The 22,899-nt window shown below is 40.0% G+C and overlaps 1 pseudogene; it reads right to left on the bottom strand.

Moving 5' to 3' along the window:
* On the bottom strand, positions 1-22,899 carry LOC132499485 (large ribosomal subunit protein eL38-like; annotated as a pseudogene).

Raw genomic sequence — 22,899 nt, 5'->3', positions numbered from 1 at the left:
TCATTTCAGCTCCTTCACTGTCAAACCTGGAGCAGGGACAGATTTCCAGTTTCTCTGCCTTTGTCTGTGGTGACCAAGGTATAAAAGTATTTGCTGTATCAAACTTTAAACTTCAGATTCTCCTTATTTTTCTTAATCTTGACAGATCTGGCATCCCTTCACCTGTCTGTGAGCACAAAGTCCTTGATTTCCTCAGTTTTATGGGGCACAAAGGAGAGTGCTCAGGCCAACCAACTCCAGAGTGGGAGGAAGCAAGAAGATGGAAAAAAGCTATTGTCAGCTGTTTTGATCCCTTAATTCCAAGTGGCAGTTTGGGAGTTGAAATCCATTCATTTTTCGAAAACTATGTACTCAGCACCTATTACCATGTGTCAGGCACTGTACTAGGTGTTAGTATTTGTTTTTTTCATAATTGCACTTTAAGAAATGTAAAAATGACTGTCTGAAAAGTTTTTTTTTTTTTTTTTTTTTTTTGCGGTACGCGGGCCTCTCACTGCTGTGGCCTCTCCCGTTGCGGAGCACAGGCTCCGGACGCGCAGGCTCAGCGGCCATGGCTCACGGGACCAGCCACTCCACGGCATGTGGGATCTTCCCGGACCGGGGCACGAACCCGTGTCCCCTGAATCGGCAGGCGGACTCTCAACCACTGCGCCACCAGGGAAGCCCTGAAAAGTTTTTTTAAGTATGATTGTAAATTAAAGGTGAGGAAATGTCTCAGAAAATAGAACAAAAAGACAAAGAGATGGAAAATAGGAAAGCAAATATAGGAAAATCAGAAAATCAGCCCAAGAGACGCAATATCTGAATGATAGGAGTTCCATGGAGAGAGAAACAAACAAACAAGTAGAGAGGAGGAAGTTATTGGAGAAATAAGTTTTTAAATTTTCTCAAAATTGAGTTTCTGATTGATGGGGCCCACTGAGTGCACCAGGCCACCTCACCTTGAAATTTCAGAACCTTGGGATAAAAAGAGGTTGGGAAAAGCTTCCAGGTTGAAAAAAGTCACCCATAAAGGATTCAAAATCATAATGGCATTGGCTACTCAACAGCAGCACTGAAAACTGGAAGACAGTAGAACAATGTCTTTAATATTCTGAGAGAAAAACCTATCAGCTTGGGATTATAAAGTTGGCACTCTATCAATCACATGTGAGGATAGAGTAAGTTTTAATCTCCAATAGCTGAGTTACAGGAAAGTAACTGAAGAAAAGGAATAATATAAGATCCAGGAAATAGGAAATCCACCCCCCAAAAAGAGGCAAAGAGAATTCCCAGGTGACGGCGAAGGTAAACCTCCGATAGCAGCACCTGAGAGCCTGCAGCCCAGATGGGAGCAGCTTAGAAAGCTCTGAGGGACGTTTCTCCAGGAAAATGAATCCTAAGGTACCCAAAGTGTTGACATGTACTGAGATAGAGATAGCTAGGTGAAAGTTTAGGGATGATATAGTGATTGAAAATTAAATGACGTCACCAAAGAAAAAGTAAAACACACATTTCTTTCTTTCTTTTTTTTTTTTTTGTGGTACGCGGGCCTCTCACTGTTGTGGCTTCTCCCGTTGCAGAGCACAGGCTCCGGACGCGCAGGCTCAGTGGCCATGGCCCATGGGCCCAGCCGCTCCACGGCATGTGGCATCTTCCCGGACCGGGGCACGAACCCACGTCCCCTGCACCAGCAGGTGAACTCTCAACCACTGTGCCACCAGGGAAGCCCCACACGTTTCTTTTGTTTGCCTAGAAAACTAGGCAAACAAAAACATTAGGCAATTAAAAATTCCAAAGCAAGCACACACGTGTACAAGTGCACATATAGTGCACTTCATGTAATTAATCCACTACATGGCTCAACTGTGCCCAGCACACAGTGTTTAATAAGTTGTAGCTATATATAATGTGTTAAGTGATGTACTACAGGAATGTATAAAGTTGCACTATTTTTTTAAAAAATTATTTATTTATTTATTTGGCTGCATTGGGTCTTAGTTGTGGCATGCAGGATCTTTTGTTGCGGTGCTCAGGCACTTCGCTGTAGTGCGTGGGTTTCTCTAGTTGCAGTGCACGGGCTTCTCTCTAGTTGTAGCACATGGGCTTCTCTCTAGTTGTGGCATGCGGGCTCCAGAGCCTGTGGGCTCAGTAGTTGCGCACACGGGCTCTCTAGTTGGGGTGCGTGGGCTTAGTTGCCCCATGGCATGTGGGATCTTAGTTCCTGGACCAGGGATTGAACCTGTGTCCCCTGCATTGGAAGGCAGATTCTTAACCACTGGACCACAAAGTTCCCATAATGTTGCACTATTGAAAATAGAACTTAATTCTGTCCGGAGGAGATAGGAACGCTTTCCTAGTAGTAGAAAGCCACCACTGGGCCCAGATGGCTGAATAGAGTTTGACAGGTGACAAGTGGGAAGGACATTCCAGGTGGAGAAAAGTTATAAGCTATAACACAGAGGTTTGAAAATTCATTGTGTGTTAAGAAAATGTGAGCCAAGGATTTATATTCTTCTGAGCTGACTTTCAACTCCAAAAGTTACAGACAAACCATTACAAACATTTAAAAACTCAGCGAACATTGTTCCCATGAGCTCTTCCTGAGGAATATACTAGAAAATTAGCCTCAGATAATCAAAGACTAAAGAGACCTTGACATAAAGACTGCGCATTGATCATTAACTGCTCTATATCACACAAAAAGAGATAATCAGATGTTATATACTTTCTGTTGAAAGAGCATAGCATCACCTGTGAAGCAGCAGTGTCGTGACAATTGAACCTAAGTCTAATCACGATAGAGACCCAAGAGAGGTGGAGACTATTTGAGAGAAAGGTGAGAGAAAATTTGGAAGCACCCAGATGCCTGGTTCCATAAGGAGAAGGAGGGAATAGTGGGAGTCATGAGTGAGCCTTCTAGTGTTGGTCACCTTATAGTATTTAACCCAAAACGTCCTATCTTTAGGCTGGTGACACCCTATGATGTCTCCTATGATCTCTGAACCACACAATTTTGTTTGGCCTTAATTTGGGTTCTCAGGTGCAGAAGACTAAATTATCCTACAGCCCAATTCCAGCACATTCTCATGGTTAGTCTGTGTAAGGTCCTTCTCTTGTTTTACTTATTCCCTCTTAACCTCATTTCCCACTTGCATCTCCTTCCCCTCCTATAGTAAAGCATTATAATCCATTTAACGTGGTTCTATTTGTATTGTTCTTACAAAATATGTATTTTTGTGTGCACCCGTATTTTTGTTTATAAAAAATGTGCACTTATACATCTTAGTCTTGAGTCTATGCTTTCAGTCCAGCCGTGTTTCAATGTGCATATCTGATCTGTTGCTTCTAATTGCTACATAGCTCTCCACGTGTGCATCTAGCACATTTTACTTATCAACTCTCCCAGTGATGGACACCCAGATTATCTCCCACTCACTGTGCCACAAATACTGTTACAATGAACATCTTTGTATATGCCCTTTTATGGACCTGAGATCATTTTGGCACTGGATGGAACTTAAATATCGCCCAATGATCATTTAATGATAACAAGTTTTGAAGGAATGTTGCCAGGCACTGTTTTAGGTTCTAGGCATACAAGATAGACAAGGTCCTCGAGCTCAAATAGCTTACGTTCTAGGGTAAAGAAACTGAATAAGCAAATTTTTACTGGTAGTAAAAAGCATTATGCAGAAAACTAAAACCGTATGATGTGCTAATGTCAGGGTGGCTACTTAGGTAGATAAGAATGAACACTAGAGCTAAGACCTGAATGACAAGATAAAGTCAACTAAGTGAAGAGTTGGGTTAGGAGTCTTCTAGGCAGAGAGCGTGGCAAGTGTAAGGGCCTTAGGAGGGAATAACCTTGACATACAGGGACAGCAGCAAGAAGGCCCAGTGTAGGTAGATTATAGAGGATGAGGAGGAGTGTGGTGGAAGATAAGAATTAGGTATTGCTGCATTAGGTATTGCTACAAGTTTATCAGCTTAAAATGACACCATTTCTGTGAATCAGGAATCCAGGCACAGCTTTACTGGACCTTCTGCAAAGCTGCAGTCAAGGTATTGACAAGGGCTAGGTTCTCATCCAAGGCTCATCTGAGGATTTACTTCCAAGCTAATGAAGTTGTTGATATAACTCATTTCCTTTTAAGCTGTTGGACTGAGGGCCTCCATTTCTTGCTAGCTGTCAGCTGAAGGCTGCCCTCAGTTCCTTGCCTTGAGGACCTTCCCTACATGGTTGCTTGCTTCCTCAAATCCAACAAAGGAGAGAGTCTCCTAGCAAGATGGGTTACAATCTTATGAAATATTATTAGTGAAGTGAACTCCATCATCTTTGCTGTATCCTGTTGAGTAAAAACATGTCCAGGTCCCATCTACTCAAGGGGAGAAGATTACACAAGGCATGAATACCAGGCAGACACCATGAGGGCCACCTTAGAGTCTGCCAGCACAATAAGGTAAGAGAGGTTTTGGCAGGGGGTGATTAATATCATGAGGGCTATTATAAGTATGGACTTTTTTCCTAAGATTTAAAATTCTCAAATATTCCTCTGCTTCAGGGTCTTGGATAAACTGTAGTGGGGTCAGCAGGGAAACAAGAAATCCAGAGGAGGCTGTTGCTATATCCTAGATAGGAAATGATAGTGGTCGGCTTACGTGATAGAATATATAGAAAGAAGTGGATAGAGTTGAGATACACTTTGGAGGTCAAGTTGACAGCACTTGCATGTAGTTTCTTATATGGCTGTTCACAGGCCAACTAAGTAAGTCTGCCCAAGTTCACAAACTCTCTCATTGAAAGAGCCAGAATTAGATCTGTGCCTCCATGGTTCTTAGTCCAGCTCTTTCTGCTATATCATTAGAGATGCCATGATATATATAGTACATACTCTCTCTACTAACTCCCATTTCCTACCCTCTACCTCTCACCTCCAAATTTTGCTTAGACAAACCAACAGACAAACAAACAAAGCACAGTTTGCTTTGAAGAGGAGGTGGTGTTGCTGCATCTCTAAAAGTTGTTTTTGGAATTGGTAACATTAACATTGCAAGTGGTAGGTAGGAGTAGCAAAAGCAATGGTCTCAGAGGGGAGGATATGCCTATGCCAGTATTGCAAGAGGTTCTGTCTATTCTTATACGTAGCAACTCCTGTGATGCCTCCTTCTACACATTTATAGAAGTCTGGACTGCCTGAGCAATCCAAGTATGGGAAAGGAGACTGTGCTGTCTTCTTGATTTGCACTCTGCTGAGATGTGGGGTTTCTGTCTAATGAACACTTTATGTAGTGCCCTTCCCTAGGCTGTTCTCAGGGTCAAGAACTCTCATGGGATGTGTTCTTCTAGTCTTCTAGAACACACAATGCCATACGAGTAAAAACTGTTTTCATGGGAATAACTACCAATTATGGAGCCTTTATTATATGCCAGGGAAGGTGCTAATACTTTACATCTATTCGTTCATTTAATCATCAAAACAAGCATGTAAGGGCTTCCCGGGTGGCGCAGTGGTTGAGAGTCTGCCTGCCGACGCAGGGGTCACGGGTTCGTGCCCCAGTCCGGGAAGATCCCACATGCTGCGGATTGGCTGGGCCCGTGAGCCATGGCCGCTGAGCCTGTGCGTCCGGAGACTGTGCTCTGCAACGGGAGAGGCCACAACAGTGAGAGGCCCGTGTACCGCAAAAAAACCCAACAAAAACAACAACAAAAAAACAAGCATGTGAATTATTATTCCATTTTCTTTTTTATTAAAAAAATTTTTTTTTCTCATCGGAAAAAACATACTATTATTCTCAGGGCCTCTCTTACTTCAAGCTTGTTCCCTCCACTTTCTACACTGATGTAGAATATACTCTTTTTTTTTTTTTAAATAACGGCTTTATTTTGATTACAATTAACCCATTTAAAGTAAACAATTCAATGGCTTTTAGTTTGTTCACTCAGTTGTACAGCTATCACAACAATCAGTTTTAGAACTTTTCTTCATCCCTAAAAGAAACACTGTACCTATAAGTAGCCACTCCCTATTACCTCCAATTCCCTCAGCCCTTGGCAACCACAAATCTACTTTTTGTCTATAGATTTGCCTATTTTGGACATTTCATAAAAATGATTACATAGAATATGTGGTCTTTTGTGACTGGTTTATTTCATTTAACATGATGTTTTCAAGACTCATCCATGTTGTAGCATATATCAATACTTGATTTCTTTTTATTGCTAAATAGTATTCCATTGCATAGGTATACAATATTTTATTTTTTCTATTGTGAATAAGGCTGCTATAAAAATTTGTGTGTACTTTTTTTGTGTGTGTGACATACATTTTCATTTCTCTTGGGTATATACCCAGGAATGGAATTTCTGGGTCATATGATAACTCTATGTTTAAATTTAGAGGAACTGTGAAATCATTTCAAGGCAGCTGCATCATTTTACATTCCCAGTAGCAATGTATGAGGCTTCTAATTTCTTCACATCCTCACCAATGCTTGTTGTTATGTCTTTTTTTTTAACTTTTTATTTTATAATGGAGTATTGTTGATTAACAATGTTGTGTTAGTTTCAGGTGTACAGCAAAGTGATTCAGTTACACATATACATGTACCTATTCTTTTTCAAATTTTTTTCCCATTTAGGTTGTTACATAATATTGAGCAGAGTTCCCTGTGCTACACAGCAGGTCCCCGGCTGGTCATCCATTTAAAAAATATTAAAAAAAATTTTTTTTTGGCTGTGTTGGGTGTTTGTTGCTGTGCACGGGCTTTCTCTAGTTGCGGTGAGCAGGGGCTACTCTTTGTTACAGTGTGCAGGCATCTCATTGTGGTGGCTTCTCTTTTTGTGGAACATGGATGAGCTCCAGGTGTTTGGGCTTCAGTATTTGTGTCTCACAGGCTCAGTAGTTGTGGCACACAGGTTTAGTTGCTCTGCAGCATGAGGTACCTTCCCAGACCAGGGCTCCCCTGCACTGGCAGGTGGATTCTTAACCACTGCACCACCAGGGAAGCCCTGCTCATCCATTTTAAATTTAGCAGTGTGTACATGTCAATCCCAAACTCCCTAACTATCCCCCCCAACCTTTCCCCCCTGGTAACCACAAGTTCATTCTCCAAGTCTGTGAGTCTGCTTCTGTCCTGCAAACAAGCCCATTTGTATCTTTTTTTTTTAAGATTCCTCAAATAAGCAATATCATATGATATTTCTCCTTCTCTGACTTACTTCACTCAGTATGTCTTACTTCACCTAGAGACTTACAATCTCTAGGTCCATCCATGTTGGTGCAAATGGCATTATTTCATTCTTTTTAATGGCTGAGTAATATTCCATTGTATATATGTACCACATCTTCTTTATCCATTACTCTGTCGATGGACATTTAGGTTGCTTCTACATCTTGGCTATTGTAAATAGTGCTGCAATGAACACTGGGGTGCATATATCCTTTCGGATGGTGTTTTTCTCTGGATATATGCCCAGGAGTGGGATTGAAGGATCATATGGTAGCTCTATTTTTAGTTTTTCAAGGAACCTCCATACTGTTCTCCATAGTGTCTGTACCAATTTACTTTCCCACCAACAGTGTAGCAGGGTTCCCTTCTCTCCACACCCTCTCCAACATTTATTGTTTGTGGATTTTTTGATGATAGCCATTCTGACTGGTGTGAGGTGATACGTCATTGTGGTTTTGATTTGAATTTCTCTAATAATTAGTGATGTTGAACATCTTTTCATGTGCCTCTTCTTTGGAGAAATGTCTATTTAGGTCTTCTGCCCATTTTGTGATTTGGCGTTTGTTTTGATGATATTAAGCCACATGACCTGTTTGTAAATTTTGGAGACTAATCTTTTGCTGGTCACATAATTTGCAAATATTTTCTCCCATTGTGTGGGTTGTCTTTTGTTTTGTTTATAGCTTCCTTTGCTGTGCAAAAGCTTCTGAGTTAAGTTAGGTCCCATTTGTTTATTTTTATTTTTATTTCCATTACTCTGGGAGATGGATCAAAAAAGATATTGCTGCAATTTATGTCAGAGAGTGTTCTGCCTATGTTTTCCTCTAAGAGTCTTGTAGTGTCCAGTCTCACATTTAGGTCTTTAATACATTTTGAGTTTATTTTTGTGTGTGGTGTTAAAGAATTTTCTACTTTCATTTTTTTTCACATGTAGATGTCCAGTATTCCCAGCACTATTTATTGAAGAGACTGTCTTTCCTCCACTGTATACTCTTGCCTCCTTTGTCTTAGACTAATTGACCATAGGTGTGTGGGTTTATTTCTGGGCTTTCTATACTGTTCCATTGATCTATATTTCTGTTTTTGTGCCAGTACCATACTGTTTGGATGACTATAGTCATTCACTTTGTAGTAGAGTGAAGTCAGGCAGCCTGATTCCTCCAGCTCCTTTTTTCTCTCTCAAGATTGCTTTGGCTATTCAGGGTCTTTTGTATCTCCATACACATCTTAAGATTTTTTGTTCTAGTTCTGTGAAAAATTCCATTGGTAATTTGATAGGGATTGCATTGAATCTGTAGATTGCCTTGGGTAATATAGCCATTTTGACAATATTTATTCTTCCAATCCAAGAACATGGTATATTTTTCCATCTGTTTGTGTCATCTTCAATTTATTTCATCAGCATCTTATAGTTTTTGGGGTACAGGTCTTTTGTCTCCTTAGGTAGGTTTATTCCTAGGTATTTTATTCTTTTTAATGCAATGGTAAATGGGATTGTTTCTTTAATTTCGCTTTGTGATCTTTCATTGTTGGTGTATAGAAATGCAACAGAAATCTGTGTATTTATTTTGTAACCTGCAACTTCACCAAATTCATGGATGAGCTCTAGTAGCTTTCTGGTAGTGTCTTTAGGATTTTCTATGTATAGTGTCATGTCATCTGAAAACAGTGAATGTTTAACTTTTTATTTTCCAATTTGGATTCCTTTTATTTCTTTTTCTTTGATTGCCATAGCTAGGACTTCCAAAACTATGTCGAATAAAAGTGGCGAGAGTGGACATCCTTGTCTTGTTCCTGACCTTAGAGGAAATGCTTTCAGCTTTTCACTCTTGAGTATGATGTTAGCTGTAGGTTTGTCATATATGGCCTTTATTATGTTGAGGTATGTTTCCTCTATGTCCACTTTCTGGAGAGTTTTTTTTTTTAACCATAAATGGGTGTTGAATTTTGTTAAAAGCTTTTTCTACATCTATTGAGATGATCATAGGGTTTTTATTCTTCAATTTTTTGATATGGTGTATCACACTGATTGATTTCTGGATATTGAAAAATCCTTGCATCCCTGGATTAAATCCCACTTAATCCTTTTAATATATTGTTGGATTCAGATTGCTAGTATTTTGTTGAAGATTTTGCATCTATGTTCATCAGTGATATTGGCCTGTAATTTTCTTTTTTTGTGACATCTTTGTCTGGTTTTGGTATCAGGGTGATGGTGGCGTCATAGAATGAGTTTGTTTTCCTTCCTCTGCAATTTTTTGGAAGAGTTTCAGAAGGATAGGTGTTAGCTCTTCTCAAAATATTTGATAGAATTCACCTGTGAAGCCCTCTGGACTTCTTTAGGAGTTTTAAAATCACAGTTTCAATTTCAGTACTTGTGATTGGTCTGTTCATATTTTCTATTTCTTCCTGGTTTAGTGTTGGGAGATTGTACCTTTCTAAGAATTTGTCCATTTCTTCTAGGTTGTCCATTTTATTGGCATACGGTTGCTTGTAGTAGTCTCTTATGATCCTTTGTATTTCTGTGGTGTCTATTGTAACTTCTTTTTCATTTCTAATTTTATTGATTTGAGTCCTTTCCCTTTTTTTCTTGATGAGTCTGGCTAAAGGTTTATCAATTTTGTTCATCTTTTCAAAAAAGCAGATTTTAGTTTCATTGACCTTTACTATTGTTTTCTTTGTCTCTATTTCATTTATTTCTGTTCTGATCTTTATGATTTCTTTCCCTCTACTAACTTTAGGTTTTGTTTGTTTTTCTTTCTTTAGTTGCTTTAGGTGTAAGGTTAGGTTGTTTATTTGAGATTTTTCTTGTTTCCTGAGGTAAGAGTGTATTGCTGTAAACTTCCCGCTTAGAACTGCTTTTGCTGCATCATATAGGTTTTGGATCATTGTGCGTTTGTTTTCTTTTGTCTCTAAGTATTTTTTTATTTCCTCTTTGATTTATTTAGCCTCCATGTGTTTGTGTTTTTTACAGTTTTTTTCTCATAGTTGATTTCTAATTTCATAGCATTGGGGTTGGAAAAGATACTTGATATGATTTCAGTTTTCTTAAATTTACTGAGGCTTGCTTTTTGGCCCAGCATGTGGTCAATCCTGGAAAATGTTCCATGTGCACATGAGAAGAATGTTTATTTTGCTGCTTTTGGATGGAATGCTCTATAAATATTTGGTCTAATGTGTCATTTAAGGCCTGTGTTCCTCATTGATTTCCTGTCTGCATGATCTGTGCATTGATGAAAGTGAGGTGTTAAAGTCCCCCACTATTATTGTGTTACTGTTGATTTCTCCATTTATGGCTGTTAGTATTTGCCTTATATATTGAGGTGCTCCTATGTTGGGTACATATATATTAAAAATTGTTATATATTCTTCTTGGATTCATCCATCCATCATTATGTAGTGTCCTTCTTTTTTTTTTTTTTTTCTTTTTGCGGTATGCGGGCCTCTCACTGTTGTGGCCTCTCCCGTTGCGGAGCACAGGCTCCGGATGCGCAGGCCCAGCGGCCATGGCTCACGGGCCCAGCCGCTCCGCGGCATATGGGATCCTCCCAGACCGGGGCACGAACCCGTATCCCCTGCATCGGCAGGCGGACTCTCAACCACTGCGCCACCAGGGAGGCCCTGTAGTGTCCTTCTTTGTCTCATATAACAGTCTTTATTTTATTTATTTATTTTAACATCTTTATTGGAGTGTAATTGCTTTACAATGCTCTGTTAGTTTCTGTTTTATAACAAAGTGAATCAGCTATACATATACATATATCCCCATATCTCCTCCCTCTTGTGTCTCCCTCCCACACTCCCCATCCCACCCCTCTAGGTGGTCAAAAAGCACTAAGCTGATCTCCCTGTGCTATGTAGCTACTTCCCACTAGCTATCTATTTTACATTTGGTAGTGTATATATGTCCATGCCACTCTCTCGCTTTGTCCCAGCTTACCCTTCCCCCTCTTCACGTCCTCAAGTCCATTATCTACATCTGTGTCTTTATTCCTGTTCTGCCCCTATGTTCTTTAGAACCTTTTTTTTTCTTTCTTTAGATTCCATATATATGTGTTAGCATATGGTATTTGTCTTTCTCTTTCTGACTTACTTCACTCTGTATGACAGACTCTAGGTCCATCCACCTCATTACAAATAACTCAATTTCATTTCTTTCTATGGCTGAGTAATATTCCATTGTATATATGTGCCACATCTTTTTTTTTTTTTTAGTCTCCTCCCCCACTTTCACTTTTTTTTTTAACACCTTTATTGGAGTATAATTGCTTTTTACAACCGTGTGTTAGTTTCTGCTTTATAACAAAGTGAATCAGTTGTATATATACAAATGTTCCCATATCTCTTCCCTCTTGCGTCTCCCTCCCTCCCACCCTCCCTATCCCACCCCTCTAGGTGATCACAAAGCACCAAGCTGATCTCCCTGTGCTATATGGCTGCTTCCCACTAGCAATCTATTTTACGTTTGGTAGTGTATATATGTCCATGCCACTCTCTCACTTTGCCACAGCTTACCCTTCCCCCTCCCCATATCCTCAAGTCCATTCTCTAGTAGGTCTGTGTCTTTATTCCCATCTTACCCCTAGATTCTTCATGACCTTTTTTTTTTCTTAGATTCCATATATATGTGTTAGCATAGGGTATTTGTTTTTCTCTTTCTGACTTACTTCACTCGGTATGTCAGACTCTAGGTCCATCCACCTCACTACAAATAACTCAATTTTGTTTCTTTTTATGGCTGAGTAATATTCCATTGTATATATGTGCCACATCTTCTTTATCCATTCATCTGCTGATGGACACTTAGGTGGTTACCATCTCCTGGTTATTGTAAAGAGAACTGCAATGAATATTTTGGTACATGACTCTTTTTGAATTATGGTTTTCTCAGGGTATACGCCCAGTAGTGGGATTGCTGGGTCATATGGTAGTTCTATTGCCACATCTTCTTTATCCACTCATCTGTCGATGAACACTTAGGTTGCTTCCATGACCTGGCTACTGTAAATAGAGCTGCAATGAACATTGTGGTACATGACTCTTTCTGAATTATAGTTTTCTCAGGGTACATGCCCTGTAATGGTATTGCTGGGTCGTATGGTAGTTCTATTTTTAGTTTTTTAAGGTACTTCCATGCTGTTCTCCATAGTGGCTGTATCAAATTACATTCCCAACAACAGTGCAAGAGGGTTCCCTTTTCTCCAACATTTATTCTTTGTAGATTTTTTGATGATAGCTATTCTCCCTCTCCAGCATTTATTGTTTGTAGATTTTTTGATGATGGCAGTTCTGACTGGTGTGAGGTGATACCTCATTGTAGTTTTGATTTGCAATTCTCTAATGACTAGTGATGTTGAGGATTCTTTCATGTGTTTGTTGGCAATCTGTATATCTTCTTAGAAGAAATGTCTGTTTAGGTCTTCTGCCCATTTTTGGATTGGGTTGTTTGTTTTTTTGATACTGAGTTGCATGAGCTGCTTGCAAATTTTGGAAGTTAATTCTCTGTCCGTTGCTTCATTTGCAAATATTTTCTCCGATTCTGAGGGTTGTCTTTTCGTCTTGTTTATGGTTTCCTTTGCTGTGCAAAAGATTTAAGTTTCATTAGGTCCCATTTGTTTATTTTTGTTTTTATTTCCATTTCTCTAGGAGGTGGGTCAAAAAGGATCTTGCTGTGATTTATGTCATAGAGTGTTCTGCCTATGTTTTCCTCTAAGAGTTTTATAGTGTCTGGCCTTACATTTAGGTCTTTAATCCATTTTTGAGTTTATTTTTGTGTATGGTGTTAGGGACTGTTCTAATTTCATTCTTTTACATGTACCTGTCTAGTTTTCCCAGCACCACTTATTGAAGAGGCTATCTTTTCTCCATTGTATATTCTTGCATCCTTTATAAAAAATAAGGTGACCATATGTGCATGGGTTTATCTCTGATCTTTCTATCCTGTTCCATTGATCTATATTTTTGTTTTTGTGCCAGTACCATACTTTCTTGATTACTGTAGCTTTGTAGTATAGTCTGAAGTCCAGGAGCCTGATTCCTCCAGCTCCGTTTTTCTTTCTCAAGATTGCTTTGGCTATTCGGCGTCTTTTGTATTTCCATACAAATTGTGAAATTTTTTGTTCTAGTTCTGTGAGAAATGCCTTGGTAGTTTGATAGGGATTGCATTGAATCTGTAGATTGCTTTGGGTAGTAGAGTCATTTTTGCAATGTTGATTCTTCAAATACAAGAACATGGTATATCTCTCCACATGCTTGTATCATCTTTAATTTCTTTCATCAGTGTCTTATAGTTTTCTGCATATGGGTCTTTTGTCTCCTTAGGTAGGTTTATTCCTAGATATTTTATTCTTCTTGCTGCAATGGTAAATGGGAGTGTTTCCTTAATTTCTCTTTCAGATTTTTCATCATTAGTGTATAGGAATGCAAGAGACATCTGTGCATTAATTTTGTATCCCGTTACTTTACCAAATTCATTGATTAGCTCTCATAGTTTTCTGGTAGCATCTTTAGGATTCTCTATGTATAGTATTATGTCATCTGCAAGCAGTGACAGCTTTACTTCTTTTCTGATTTGGATTCCTTTTATTTCTTTTTTTTCTCTGATGTGGCTAAAACTTCCAAAACTATGTTGAATAATAGTGGTGAGAGTGAACAACCTTGCCTTGTTCCTGATCTTAGTGGAAATGGTTTCAGTTTTTCACCATTGAGGATGATGTTGGCTGTGGGTTTGTCATATATGGCCTTTATTATGTTGAGGAAAGTTCCCTCTATGCCTACTTTGTTAAGGGTTTTTATAATAAATGGGTGTTGAATTTTGCTGAAAAATTTTTCTGCATCTATGGAGATGATCATATGCTTTTTCTCCTTCAATTTATTATGGTGTATCATGTTGACTGATTTGCATATATTGAAGAATCCTTTCATCCTGGGATAAATCCCAGTTGATCATGGTGTACGATCCTTTTAATGTGCTTTTGGGTTCTGCTTGCCAGTATTTTGTTGAAGATTTTTGCATCTATGTTCATCAGTGATATTGGCCTGTAGTTTTCTTTCTTTGTGACATCTTTGTCTGGTTTTGGTATCAGGGTGATGGTGACCTCGTAGAGTGATTTTGGGATTGCTCCTCCCTCCGCTATATTTTTGAAGGGTTTGAAAAGGATAGGTGTTAGCTCTTCTCTAAATGTTTGATAGAATTCACCCGTGAAGACATCTGGTCCTGGGCTTTTGTTTGTTGGAAGATTTTTTTTTTTTTTTTTGCGGTATGCGGGCCTCTCACTGTTGTGGCCTCCCCCGTTGCGGAGCACAGGCTCCGGACGCGCAGGCTCCGGACGCGCAGGCTCAGCGGCCATGGCTCACGGGCCCAGCCGCTCCGCGGCATATGGGATCCTCCCAGACCGGGGCACGAACCCGTATCCCCTGCATCGGCAGGCGGACTCTCAACCACTTGCGCCACCAGGGAGGCCCTGTTGGAAGATTTTTAATCACAGTCTCAATTTCAGTGTTTGTGATTGGTCTGTTTATATTTCCTGCTTCTTCCTGGTTCAGTCTTGGAAGGTTGTGCTTTTCTAAGAATTTGTCCATTTCTTCCAGGTTGTCCATTTTATTGGCATAGAGTTTCTTGTAGTAATCTCTCATGATCTTTTGTATTTCTGCAGTGTCAGTTGTTACTTCTCCTTTTTCATCTCTAATTCTATTGATTTGAGTCTTCTCCCTTTTTTTCTTGATGAGTCTGGCTAATGGTTTATCAGTTTTGTTTATCTTGTCAAAGAAGCAGCTTTCAGTTTTATTGATCTGTGTTATTGTTTCCTTCATTTCTTTTTCGTTTATTTCTGCTCTGATCTTTATGATTTCTTTCCTTCTGCTAACTTTTGGGGTTTTTTGTTCTTTCTCTAATTGCTTTACGTGTAAGTTTAGGTTGTTTATTTGAGATGTTTCTAGTTTCTTGAGGTAGGATTGTATTGCTACAAACCTCTCCTTAGAAATGCTTTTGCTGAATCCCATAGATTTTTGGTCGTTGCGTTTTCATTGTCATTTGTTTCTTGGTATGTTTTGATTTCCTCTTTGATTTCTTCAGTGATCTCTTGGTTATTAAGTAGTGTATTGTTTAGCCTCCATGAGTTTGTATTTTTTACAGATTTTTTTTCCTGTAATCGATATCTAGTCTCATAGCGTTGTGGTTGGAAAAGATACTTGATACGATTTCAATTTTCTTAAATTTACCAAGGCTTATTTTGTTACCCAAGATATGATCTATCCTGAAGAATGTTCCATGAGCACTTGAGAAGAAAGTGTATTCTGTTGTTTTTGTATGGAATGTCCTATAAGTATCAATTAAGTCCATTGTGTTTAATGTATCATTTAAAGCTTGTGTTTCCTTATTTATTTTCAGTTTGGATAATCTGTCCATTGGTGAAAATGGGGTGTTAAAGTCCCCTGCTATGAATGTTACTGTCAACTTCCCCTTTTATGGCTGTTAGTATTTGCCTTGTATACTAAGGTGCTCCTATGTTTGGTGCATAAATATTTATAATTGTTATATCTTCTTCTTGGATTGATCCCTTGATCATTATGTAGTGTCCTTCTTTGTCTCTTCTAGTAGTCTTTATTTTAAAGTCTATTTTGTCTGATATGAGAATTGCTACTCCAGCTTTCTTTTGATTTCCATTTGCATGGAATATCTTTTTTACATTCCTTCACTTTCAGTCTGTATGTGTCCCTAGGTCTGAAGTGGGTCTCTTGTAGACAGCATATATACGGGTCTTGTTTTTGTATCCATTCAGCCAGTCTATGTCTTTTGGCTGGAGCATTTAATCCATTTACATGTAGTAATTATCGATATGTATGCTCCTATTGCCATTTTCTTAATTGTTTTGGGTTTGTTTCTGTAGGTCTTTTTTATTCCCTTTCTCTTTTGTTCTCTTCTCTTGTGGTTTGATGGTCATCTTTAGTGTTGTGTTTGGGTTGCTTTTTCTTTTGTGTGTGTGTATCTATTGTAGTTTTTGGGTTTGCTGTTCCCATGAGGTTTAGATATAGCAGTCTATATATGTAAAAGGTCATTCTACATTGCTGGTCTCTTTCCTGCCTAGAGAAGTTCCTTTAGTATTTGTTGCAGAGCTGAATTTGGTGATGCTGAATTCTCTTAGCTTTTGCTTCTCTGTAAAGCTCTTGATTTCTCCATCAAATCTGAATGAGAACCTTGCTGGGTGGAGTATTCTTGGTTGTAGCTTCTTCCCTTTCATCACTTTATTTATCTATCTATCTATCTATTTATTGGCTGCATTGGGTCTTTGTTGCTGCACCTGTGCTTTCTCTACTTGCGGTGTGCAGGGGTTACTCTTCGTTGTAGTATGCGGGCTTCTCATTTCAGTGACTTCTCTTGTTGCAGAGCATGGGCTTCAGTAGTTGCAGCACATGGGCCCAGTAGTTGTGGCTCACAGGCTCTAGAGCACAGGCTCAGTAGGTGTGGTGCACAGCCTTAGTTGCTCTGCAGCGTGTGACTTCTTCCCAAATCAGGGCTCAAACCCATGTTCCCTGCACTGGCAGGCGGATTCTTAACCACTGACCCACCAGTGATATCCTTTTCATCACTTTAAATGTATCATGCCATACCCTTTTGGCCTGAAGAGTTTCTGCTGAGAAATCAGCTGATAGCCTTGTGGGAGTTCCATTTTATGTTATTTGTTGTTTTTCCCTTGTTGCTTTTAATATTTTTTCTTTGTCTTTAATTTTTGTCAGCTTGATTACTATGTGTCTCAGCCATATTCCTCCTTGGGTTTATCCTGCTTTGGACTGTCTGTGCTTCCTGGACTTGGGTGACTGTTTCCTTTCTCATATAAGGGAAGTTTTGAGCTGTTATCTCTTCAAATATTTTCTGAGGTCCTTTTTCTCTCTTCTCCTTCTGGAACCCCTATAATATGAATGTTGGTGTGTTTAATGTTGTCCCAGAGGTCTCTTAGACTGTCTTTACTTCTTTTCTTTCTTTTTTCTTTGTTCTGTTCCACAGCAGTGATTTCCACCATTCTGTCTTCTAGGTCACTTATCTGTTCTTCTGTCTCAGTTATTCTGCTCTTTTTTTTTTTTTAATGGTTTGCTGTTTTTTTGTTTTTTAAAAATATTTATTTATTTTTTGTTTTATTTTATTTTTGGCTCCATTGGGTCTTCATTGCTGCACATGGGCTTTCTCTAGTTTCAGGGAATGGGGTCTACTCTTCGTTGCAGTGCGCGGGCTTCTCATGGCAGTGGCTTCTCTTGTTGCAGAGCACGGGTTCTAGGCACGCAGTCTCAGTAGTTGTGGCACACAGGCTCAGTAGTTGTGACCTGCAAGCTCTAGAGCGCAGGCTCAGTAGTTGTGGCACATGGGCTTAGTTGCTCCGCGGCATGTGGGATCCTCCCAGACCAGGGCTCAAACCCATGTCCCCTGCATTGGCAGACGGATTCTTAACTACTTCACCACCAGAGAAGCCCAGTTATTCTGCTCTTGATTCCTTTTAGTGTATTTTTCATTTCAGTTATTGTATCGTTCATCTCTGTTTGTTCTTTAGTTCTTCTATGTCTTTGTTAAACATTTCTTGCATCTTCTCAATCCTTGCCTCCATTCTTTTCCCAAGGTCCTGGATCATCTTCACTATCATTATTCTGTATTCGTTTTCTTGAAGGTTGCCTATTTCCACGTCACTTAGTTGTTTTTCTGGGGTTTTACCTTGTTCCTTCATCTGGGACATATTCCTCTGCCATTTCATTTTGTCTAACTTTCTGTGATTGTGGTTTTCTTTCTGAAGGCTGCAGGATTGTCCTTCTTGTTTCTGCTGTCTGCCCTCTGGTCTATGAGGCTATCTAAGAGGATTGTGCAAGTTTCCTGAGGGGAGGGACTGGTGGTGGGTGGAGCTGGGACTTGTCCCTCTGGTGGGCAGGACCATGCTCAGTAAAACTTTAATCCACTTGTCTGCTGATGTGTGGGGCTGTATTCTCACCCTGTTTGTTTTTTGGCCTGAGGTGACCCAGAACTGGAGCCTACAGGCTGTAGGGTGGGGTTGATGGTGGCCTCTGGGAGGGCTCACACCAATGAGTACTTCCCAGAACTGCTGCTGCCAGTGTGTTTGTCCCCACGCTGTGTCATGCCCACCCCCCACCTCTGCAGTAGACCCTCCAATACTAGCAGGTAGTTCTGGCCCAGTTTCTTGTGGGCTCACTTCTTTTGTCCTGTGGATCCTTGTGTACATGAGACTTTGTGTGCACCCTCCAAGAGTGGAGTTTCTGTTTCTCCCAGTTCCGTGGAAGTCCTGTGATCAAACCCCACTGGCCTTCAAAGCCAGATTCTCTGGAGACTCTTCCTCCCCCAGGTTGGGAAGCCTGATGTGGGGCTCAGAGCTTTCACTCCTGTGGGAAACTTCTGTGGTATAATTGTTTTCCAGTTTGTGGGTTGCCCACCTGGCTGGTATGGGATTTGATTTTATTGTAGTTGTGCCCCTCCTACCATCTCATTGTGGCTTCTTCTTTGTCTTTGGATGTAGCTTATATTTTTTGGTAGGTTCCAGTATTTTTTTGTCAATGGTTGTTCAGCAGTTAGTTGTGATTTTGGTGTTTTTGTAAGAAAGGGGTGAGCTCACGTCTTTCTACTCTGCCATCTTGAGCTAATCTTATTATTATTTAGACGTAATAAATCTAAAGTTCTAAGAATATAACTTACACTTAGCTACTGTTCTTATCTACCTGTGTCTGAACATAAATCTCTTTCTTAGAAGAAAATTACATCAGTGAAGAAGCATTTAAGTGAAGTTCATTTAGTCTCTGCCCCCCACTCCCCCCACCATGTTGTTTAACTTGTTAGCTGTTAGGCGTTTTGAAAAAACTATTAGAAAGGTTTTAAAAGTCTACATCTTTTTTTTTCTTTCCTATTAAAGTCAACATGTTGTTTATTTCCCTTTGTTTTCCATGACCTAAGAATAATTTCACTGCCAACCTACAGGAAAAGAGCATACATTCTCTCAGGATTCCTCCTGAGATTAAGGTAAATATTCTTATTTTTGAAACAGGTAATTTAGTGAATTTATTCTGGCACAGACATCTGTTTTATATAAAGCTTTTATTAAAGCTTCATGGTCTCAAAGAGGTTAGTTTCCAAGAGACTGAAAAATATCAACATTGTGATGTAGGGACATTTGGACCACATAACAAGAAGTAGCTCAATTATCTTTGCAGAGGTAGAGCTTGCTCACCCCACTTTTGCCTAATTTTAATTCCAACAAAAAGAATCCAAGGAAAGCACTTCCAGTTGGGTAGCTGGGAGGGGACACTGGAAAGGGAAGTAGGGAAGTGACATAGAAAAAGTGAGGCAGCTAATGAAAGGTACATTTAAAAATATATATATATATATTTATTTATTTATTTTGGGCTGCATTGGGCCTTTGTTGATGCATGTGGGCTTTCTCTAGTTGTGGCAGGCAGGGGCTACTCTTCATTGCAGTGTGTGGTCTTCTGATTGCAGTGGCTTCTCTTGTTGCAGAGCATGGGCTCTAGGTGCATGGGCTTCAGTAGTTGCAGCACGCAGGCTCAGCAGTCATGGTGCATGGGCTCAGTTGCTCTGCAGCATGTGGGATCTTCCTGGACCAGGGCTAGCACCCGTGTCCCCTGCATTGGCAGGCAGATTCTAAACCACTGACCCACCAGGGAAATCCTGAAAAGTACATTATTAAGCTAGCTATCTTGTGGAAAAACTCTGAGAGATAGTGCAATATACCAACCTCAGAATTATCCCACCCAAGGGAAGAATGAGCTGAAAAGTCATGGGTGAAGGCTGACCCTTGTGTGTGTGTGTGGAGGGGTGTGTGAATGAAAAATATTTACAATAGCCCAGAGATGGAAACAACCTAAGTGTCCATCATTGGATGAATGGATAAAGAAGATGTGGCTCATATATACAATGGAATATTACTCAGCCATAAAAAGAAACGAAATTGAGCTATTTGTAATGAGGTGGATAGACCTAGAGTCTGTCATACAGAGCGAAGTAAGTCAGAAAGAGAAAGACAAATACAGTATGTTAACACATATATATGGAATTTAAGAAAAAAAATGTCATGAAAAACCTAGGTGTAAAACAGGAATAAAGAGACAGACCTACTTGAGAATGGACTTGAGGATATGGGGAGGGGGAAGGGTAAGCTGTGACAAAGCGAGAGAGAGGCATGGACATATATACGCTACCAAACGTAAGGTAGATAGCTAGTGGGAAGCAGCGGCATAGCACAGGGAGATCAGATTGGTGCTTTGTGACCCCTGGAGGGGTGGGATAGGGAGGGTTGGAGGGAGGGAGATGCAAGAGGGAAGGGATATGGGAACAGATGTATATGTATAACTGATTCACTTTGTTATAAAGCAAAAACTAGCACACCATTGTGAAGCAATTATACTCCAATAAAGTTGTAAAAAACAAAAACAAAAAAACAACAAAAAAAGAAAAATATTACCTGCCATATCAGTAAATAAAGCAAGTCATCACATTACGGCTGCCCCGAGCCCTGAGGGAACTCAGGAGAGAAATAAGATGTCCACCATCTAGCAGTCAACTGCTGAAGTCACTCTTGACATTGCACCCAGAGGAGACTCAGAATGAGAAAACACAGGATACTGGTACCAGATAGCTGAGGCGCATATCAAAGGAATGATTTCAGTGAGCCCAGACTCTTGCATCTTCCCACACATAGAAAAGCACTAAATTCCTTAACTTGAGATATCTGGTTTTCTTTAATTAACAGTAATCTTTTGATGTTTTGTCTACCAGGTCTTTGTGGCAAAAACTCTTATATATCCTGGCTTCTCCCTCACTTCTTCAGAGCAGTCTCTCAGAGTGATCGGAGATGCTGTGTCCTAGGCTTGAAGTCCTCAGTCTTGTCTGCCAAATAAAACATAACTCAACTTTTAGGCTGTGCACGTTTTTCAGTCGAGGAGGTGGGAGAGGGAGAGGAATTTTCTATGTTTTTGACCCTTCTTCATCTCCCCAACTCTGCAATCCTACAGGGAACCATCTGCAGTTGTGGTTGGGGGAGGGTGAACCCTCAGGCATAAGGATGTAGATATTGACAGTTGGAAGTCACAGAACTCACTGACAGGTCTGTGGAATGTGAGCTGGGCTCAGGTGGCAAATGCTGCGCATGTTGATGAGGGTGAGTTCATTGCTGATGGGGATCCAAATACTACTGCTTTTATGGACGGCAATTTGGAGACACCTATCAAAAACACAATTCAGTAATTCTACTTCAAGAGATTTCCGCTCCAGATACACTCACAATTGTGCAAGATGATATATGAATAAGACAATATAGAGAAAAATGCAAGGTGCAGCAGTGTTTGTATGCAAATATTTGGCTAAAAAAATGGTGGTTGTGGGAGAATATATATGTGTATTTGTTATATGTGTGTAAAATTCTTTGGAAAGATACATAAGAAATAGTTAACACTGATTGCCTTGGAGGAAGGGAACAGAGGATAAGAGTAAAGGGAGACTTTTCCTCCTGTAGAGTGGCTATATTGCATTAGCTATTCAAAAATAAATTTTAAGTAATTTACAAAGAACATTTTATCTTTTTTTTTGAAACTCAAGAGTACTTGGGGGCTTCCCTGGTGGCGCAGTGGTTGAGAGTCTGCCTGCCGATGCAGGGGACACGGGTTCGTGCCCCGGTCCGGGAGGATCCCACATGCCGCGGAGCAGCTGGGCCCGTGAGCCATGGCCGCTGAGCCTGCGCGTCCGGAGCCTGTGCTCCACAACGGGAGAGGCCACAACGGTGAGAGGCCCGTGTACTGCAAAAACACACAAAAAACAAAAAAACCCCCAAACTTTTAATTTTATATTGGAGTATCGTCGACTAACAATGTTGTGTTAGTTTCAGTTGTACAACAAAGTGATTCAGTTATATACATATATATATATATATTTATATATATATATATATATATATATATATATACATGTATCTATTCTTTTTCAAATACTGTAAGTTCAGAACATTGTATCTTGAGGGCAGTAGGGAGCTACTAAAATTTTGTTTTGATCTTTCATTGATGATAGAGTGACATGAACAGATACGTTAGGACAGACTGGCAGTTAGGAGGGATGCAGGATTTAGGACATTTAATGACTGGATAAAGTAGGAACAAAAGTTTAGTTCCCAGGGCTAAGGCTCCAAACAATCAGGGAATATTATTTAGTCGTTAACCTATCAGGCATTGTACTTGAGTAGATAAGGGACTCAGTCCAAGGTAAAAAGTAATTGGATATCTGTTCTTACTGTGTTTTCTTAGATTCTATATGTTTATCCTATATCCATTAATCACAGCCAAAGTGTTTACCTTTCTCCCGAAATTCAGCTTGTCTGGAACTTACACACATTCTTATCTAACTCTCATGTACCAAGCCAACATTTCCCCTGCACTAAATCTTCCCACAGCAACCAGAGACCACCCGTGTAACCAAAAGCCGACTGAAATTAATCAAAGTAGCCAATCCTAAACTGTTTGCTCTGCCCTACCTTGCCTTTCCTGCAGAAACCCCACTTAAGGCTCTGGCCTGTGCCTTCCCCTTGTTCCTGCTTCTGCCTTCTTATCAAACCTGGTGCTTACCATGTGGTGACCCCCCTCCTCTCAGAAAATGCAGGTAACACAAATCTTCTTTCAATGCACTGACCTCTCCAT

Source organism: Mesoplodon densirostris, chromosome 11 (assembly GCF_025265405.1).
Source record: "Mesoplodon densirostris isolate mMesDen1 chromosome 11, mMesDen1 primary haplotype, whole genome shotgun sequence".
NCBI lineage: Eukaryota > Metazoa > Chordata > Mammalia > Artiodactyla > Ziphiidae > Mesoplodon > Mesoplodon densirostris.
The sequence above is the reverse complement of the archived record's forward strand: the minus strand, read 5'-3'. Positions and strand labels throughout refer to the sequence as shown.